Here is a 6,197-nt window from a genome sequence, read left to right as displayed (position 1 = left end):
TAAGGAATATAATAGACATTTTGGAACTACTAGAGGTGAACTTAAACACCAAAGCAGTGTTGATCTTTGTGGACGCGGAGAAAGCCTTTGACAATATTTCTTGGAGTTTTATGAAAAAGAATCTTCATGGGATGGGGGTAGGTCAAGGTTTTGAGAACGGTATGGGTGCGATATATTCTGAACAAAAAGCTAAGCTGATTGTAAATAATGTGATAACTGAGGAACTTAAGATAGAAAAAGGAACACGACAGGGGTGCCCAATTTCCCCATTGCTTTTCATTTCTGTTCTGGAGGTGTTGCTAAATATGATTAGAAATGACCAGCAGGTTAAAGGTGTACAGGTCGGAGCTAAACATTACAAGTTAAGGGCCTTTGCAGATGACTTAGTATTGACCTTACAAGAGCCAGACACTAGTACGAAAAGGGTGTTGGAGATAATTCAACAATTTGGCCAGGTAGCCGGATTTAAACTGAACAAACAGAAGACTAAAGTCTTAGAAAAAAATCTAACAGTCATGGAGAAGGAGAAATTTCAAGAAGAGACAGGTTTGACAGTGGTTAAGAAGGTGAAATACCTAGGGGTTTACTTGACATCTAAAAATTTGAACTTGTATAAAGACAATTATGAAAAGTGTTGGTCAGAAATTAAAAAAGATCTAGAAATATGGTCAAATTTGAAATTGTCAATGTTAGGCCGAATTGCAGTTATTAAGATGAATGTATTGCCTAGAATGTTATTTTTGTTTCAAACTTTGCAGATTCTTGACAAGATGGACTGTTTCAAGAGGTGGCAGAAAGACATTGCGAAATTTGTCTGGCAGGGCAAAAAGCCCAGAATAAAATTTAAAGTACTTACAGATGCAAAAGAAAGAGGGGGATTTGCCCTGCCGGACTTAAAACTGTATTATGAAGCAGCAGCGTTTTGCTGGCTGAAAGAGTGGATGCTCCTCGAGAACACAGATATCTTGGATTTAGAAGGTTTCAATAATACATGTGGTTGGCATGCATATCTATGGTATGATAAAATCAAAGTGCATAGGGCCTTTAAAAATCACATTGTCAGAAAAGCGTTATTTAATGTTTGGATAAGATATAAAGACTTGTTGGAAAACAAAACCCCTAGATGGTTGTCACCCTTGGAGGCTAAGGCATTGAAGAAACTCAATATGGAGGCCGAATGGCCAAAGTATTGGGAAATCTTGGAACAAGATGGAGACAAATTGAAATTACAGAGTCATGAGAAATTGAAACCTAAAGTACGAGACTGGCTCCATTATTATCAAATAATGGAGGTCTACAAACAAGATAGGAAAATTGGCTTCCAGGTGGAGAAATCAAAATTAGAAACTGAATTGTTACAACCCAATACCAAGAATTTATCAAGAATGTATAATTTGCTGCTGAAATGGAATACACAAGATGAAACAGTTAAATCGGCTATGATTAAGTGGGCACAGGACATTGGTCATAACATTATGTTTGCTGACTGGGAATGGTTGTGGAACACCGGTATAAAATTTACGGCATGTAATGCCTTAAAGGAAAATATTATGAAAATGATCTATAGGTGGTACATGACCCCAGTCAAGCTAGCAAAAATCTATCATTTGCCTGATAATAAGTGTTGGAAGTGTAAAGAAACTGAAGGTACTTTCTATCACCTTTGGTGGACGTGCCCGAAGATTAAGGCTTTCTGGGAAATGATATATAATGAAATGAAAAAGATACTTAAATGTACTTTCCCGAAGAAACCAGAAGCCTTTCTCTTGGGCATTGTCGGCCAATTGGTGTCAAAGAAAGATAGAATCTTTTTTATGTATGCTACGACAGCAGCAAGAATACTCATCGCAAAGTATTGGAAGACACAAGACTTACCCACTCTGGAAGAATGGCAGATGAAAGTGATGGACTATATGACACTGGCTGAGATGACTGGCAGAATCCGCGACCAGGGGAAGGAGACGGCGGAAGAAGAATGGAAGAAATTTAAAATCTATCTTAAGGACTATTATAAACTTGATGAATGTTAGAATGTCGAGGTTTTGAGAAAGAAAGGGTTACAGCGATATAAGATTAGACTGAAGGAAAGATTAAGAAGACATATGTTTGACAGAACTATTTAGAAGTTGCTGGAAAATTTTGGACATTGGGATGCAGAAAGGGGAGGTATGGGGGAGTCCGAGAAAGAAGGTTTATGAAAAAAAGGTCATGAAACTGTTTGTATGTCTTTTTATATGTTTGTATTGTTTTAAAAATTTTGTAAAACCAATAAAAATTTATATATAAAAAAAAGGGAAAGAGACTGGACCAACCTCTACCTGTCCATCCTGTTGAAGGGCAGCCATGGTACGCAGCATTCAGGATGGGTAGGAAATTGCAAAAAAAATACAACTAGCAAGCATAGGGCTAGTTAGTGCATGAAGGGGTAAAGGACCACAGAGTTATATTGCTAAATAGACTCGGCTAGGTCACACACCCCTCTTCTGGAGAGGGAGGACGTGAAGTCTCTCTATCATGCAACAATATGGACATGTGTAAGCTTGCTCCCAAACTTATAGCACATTCTTGGAACTCTATTCTGTACTTTCTACCCAATAGTGTTATATGCCTGTATTAGCCTTGCTGCTGCATGGTACAATGCATTATTGAGACCTTGAATCTGTAAGTAAAGCATTTTAAACTTAGCAGTGTGTAGTCTTCTGATTGCAAGAGTAGTAGAACGTGGTCAGCTGCTGTGTGCAGCTGAACAGAATAAAAATGGTGCAACAACTTATATTCCTAACATTATAAAGGTAAAGGTAAAGGTACCCCTGCCCGTACGGGCCAGTCTTGACAGACTCTAGGGTTGTGCGCTCATCTCACTCTATAGGCCGGGAGCCAGCGCTGTCCGCAGACACTTCCGGGTCATGTGGCCAGCGTGACAAGCTGCATCTGGCGAGCCAGCATAGCACACGGAACGCCGTTTACCTTCCCGCTGGTAAGCGGTCCCTATTTATCTACTTGCACCCGGGGGTGCTTTTGAACTGCTAGGTTGGCAGGCGCTGGGACTGAACGACGGGAGCGCACTCCGCCGTGGGGATTCGAACCGTCGACCATGCGATCGGCAAGTCCTAGGCGCTGAGGTTTTACCCACAGCGCCACCCGCATCCCTTCCTAACATTATACTACAGCTTAACTCTGCTACTGGGGCGTTCTCTCTGTAGGAGAGTGCACAATGCCCCACATTTTGAATCCAAGTACCCAGCTGGTTTATTTTGTTGCTCACCCACACAGGTGGGCCCACAAGGATTCATATAGCTTAGTCCGTAGAGCATGACTCTCTTAATCTCAGGGTCTTAAATTTGAGCCCAACTTCGGCAAAAGCTCCCTGCATTGCAGGGGGTGGAACAAGATGACCTTCATGGTTCTTTCCAACTCTACATTTCTACGATTCTAAGACCTATTTAATTCTCCCCACAGGAATTTCCCTGCATGTTTGCAGCCTTCAGGGGAGCCTGCACACAAGGCCTATAACAGAAGGCCTCCCCCCAGATGGTTTGTCCTCCTTAAGACAGGCAAGACCAGCCTCTTCATTAGGGTCACCCCAGGCTGATTATGGAGGACTGAGACGGTTTGCAGATCATCTTGTAATATTTATGTGGTTGCCACCTAGTGGCCAAAAGGCAAAGGTATGCTAAAAACTGTGTAACAGAAACCAAGAAGTTAAACTAGCTATTGCTCATCTTGCTGGTGTAGCCTGCATTTATTATACATATGAATGCATTGACAGTGAGCCTAGTGAGGAGTTTGAAGATCACCAATTTCTGGCTTCCCTGCATGCCCCTTTCCACCCACACAGACACCTGCTGCTGCAGGAGAACCACTTTCCACCGTGGGATCCCACTGGGCTGCAGTTTGTCTGTTGAATACCAGAGTTGTGTAGGTGCAGCAGCCAATCATTTGGATCAGTCCCTATAGAAATGTCACTCTCTCAAGAGGATTCAAAGGCCTCAGGTGCCCTTATAAAGTGATGTCTCTCTACTCCAGAATTTTTTATACTTGAATGCCTGATCTGTTTTCCAAGTAGCTCATCAAGGGATAATTGGGCTGTGAATCTTACACCCATAAGAAACAAAGTGTGAATCTCTTGGCCCCCCAGCTGATCTTATATAAAGCCAGCAGCTCCCCTGTTCAGTTTGCCTGCTGAGATGGCCAAAGGCATAGCTATGCATAGTCAGGTCTTGGGGGTTGTAATTTTTGGCGTGTGACTGATGCTCTGAGCAGTTAGAAAAGAAAAGCTGAGTGGGCCAGTTTTTGTCAAGCTAGATCCTGATTCTACTTAAGGATCGGGCTCATGGAGTCTGTAAGCAGAATCCTTCTCTGCATGCAAACGTAGCCCGCAGTAAAACAGGAGAAAAACCATTTTGACTGATTCCTTGCTCTTGACCTGAAGTCAGCTTGGCTGGTAAGTAGAGGAAGGGGTTTTGTGCTTTATTTCTGCAGAGGCTACATCTCAGTGACTGCAAGATTGGCCTTGTGATTTAAGGTATGTATTCTCTCCTCTCTGATCCCAGTTTGCTATGAGGACACAAGCTTAGTTTTCTTTCATTCTTATCAGAGCCTTTCAAGGCATTTTGCTGTGGGAGGCAGAAACATGCAAACACTTTCCCCATGTAAAGTCATGTGTGCATAGTACTGAAGACTGGTTTTCCTGGGAGTGAAAATACAATGATAAAAAATTAAAAGCCTAATAATTCACGCTCCTTCCATGACACCCAAAAATGGTTGCCTGAAATTTAAAGGCAGGGAAGCTAACATTTTTCTGTCCTTTCCCATGGCTACCCAAGCCTGTATCTACCTGCAGAAATTGGTTAGCTCCCAATACCACTCCTGGTAACTGACAAAACCAAAGACAATTTCTGAAAAGAAATGCTATAGGAATAAGCATGTGTATTAGGAACACATGTGTAATGTGCTTCAGCAGCAGAATGCTGTTATCAACTTTTGTTTGTATCATTTGAATTTCACTTTCATTTGGCATTCCAGGCTTATGTTCTTTCTTTGACTCAGAAGATCAGAACAAAATATGGTGTAAGTGTGCACTGTATAACATAGAAGAATCTGCTTGCATTTGTTCTGGAAAGGTTAGCCATTGAATCAAACACGGATTAATACAGAAGATGGAGTTGGATTGACTTCCAAATTGATGTACAGGGTTCCATCTTTAAGATGATTTGATCCCTCTTCTCATTTGCATTCCTTTAACAAAGTTACATATTATGTTTAGATCCCCACTGAGTATGACACCGGAATATTTGTTTTTCTGTTCACAATCTTACAGAGTTAAGCACATCTACAAATATTATTTAATGGGCTTGATTCTGCTTTGGGTTGTGGCAGTGTGCTTTACTAAGCAAAACAGGAAGTTGCCTTTATAATGAATCAAATTATGAGTTCATGTAGCTCAATATTGTTTTTGCTGACTGGCAGTGGGCTTCAGGCAGGAGTTGTTCCCAGCCTTTACTGGAGATGTCAGGAATTGAGCCCTAGACTTCTACATGCACAGCATGTGCTCTGTCACCAAGCTATGGTCCTCTCCCAAATAGTCTTCAAGAAAATGAGTGACAACTCCAGCTTTTAACTATATGAATATTAAGTGAATCTTAATTAACTTAATTTGTAGTTTTCATGGATTGTACAAAAACTAATTCCCATTAAATGTTGCCCATGAATGTTGCATGAACAAAAGGCAACTATGCTATTTGTTGCTTATCAGAGTTATCCCTCCTGGTTTTCTTTATATATTGTTTTAAAAGTGTATGCTGTCCCAGATTTTTCTTACACTCCACCCAGGGTCTTTTACACAATTCTGTTGACTAATTGCCACATTTCAGTTTCTTCAGCCTCATATATTTTTCTGTCTTTCTTAGGACAAAGAAAATATAACTAAGGGTCCCTAGGACCAAAAGCATAAACTCTCCTCAGGTGTTGGATTTTCTCACTCCATCCAAAGACAGCTGAAAAAATAAAATTGGAAAAACAAAAAATAAATAAATAATTGAGCAGTTGCAATGGATTTTCAACTGGTGTCCCATCTTCTTTTTAGTTTTCTGATTAATATTGTTTTGTTTTGTCTCATCAATGTAGTTTATGTTATACACACGGAAAAGAATATGGTACCTTTTTATATTTTGTTTATGCTTTGATTCTTCAAGACA

This window comes from Podarcis pityusensis (genome assembly GCF_964106645.2).
Source record: "Podarcis pityusensis genome assembly, chromosome: 1".
Classification (NCBI taxonomy): domain Eukaryota; kingdom Metazoa; phylum Chordata; class Lepidosauria; order Squamata; family Lacertidae; genus Podarcis; species Podarcis pityusensis.
This window is presented reverse-complemented; position numbering follows the sequence as displayed.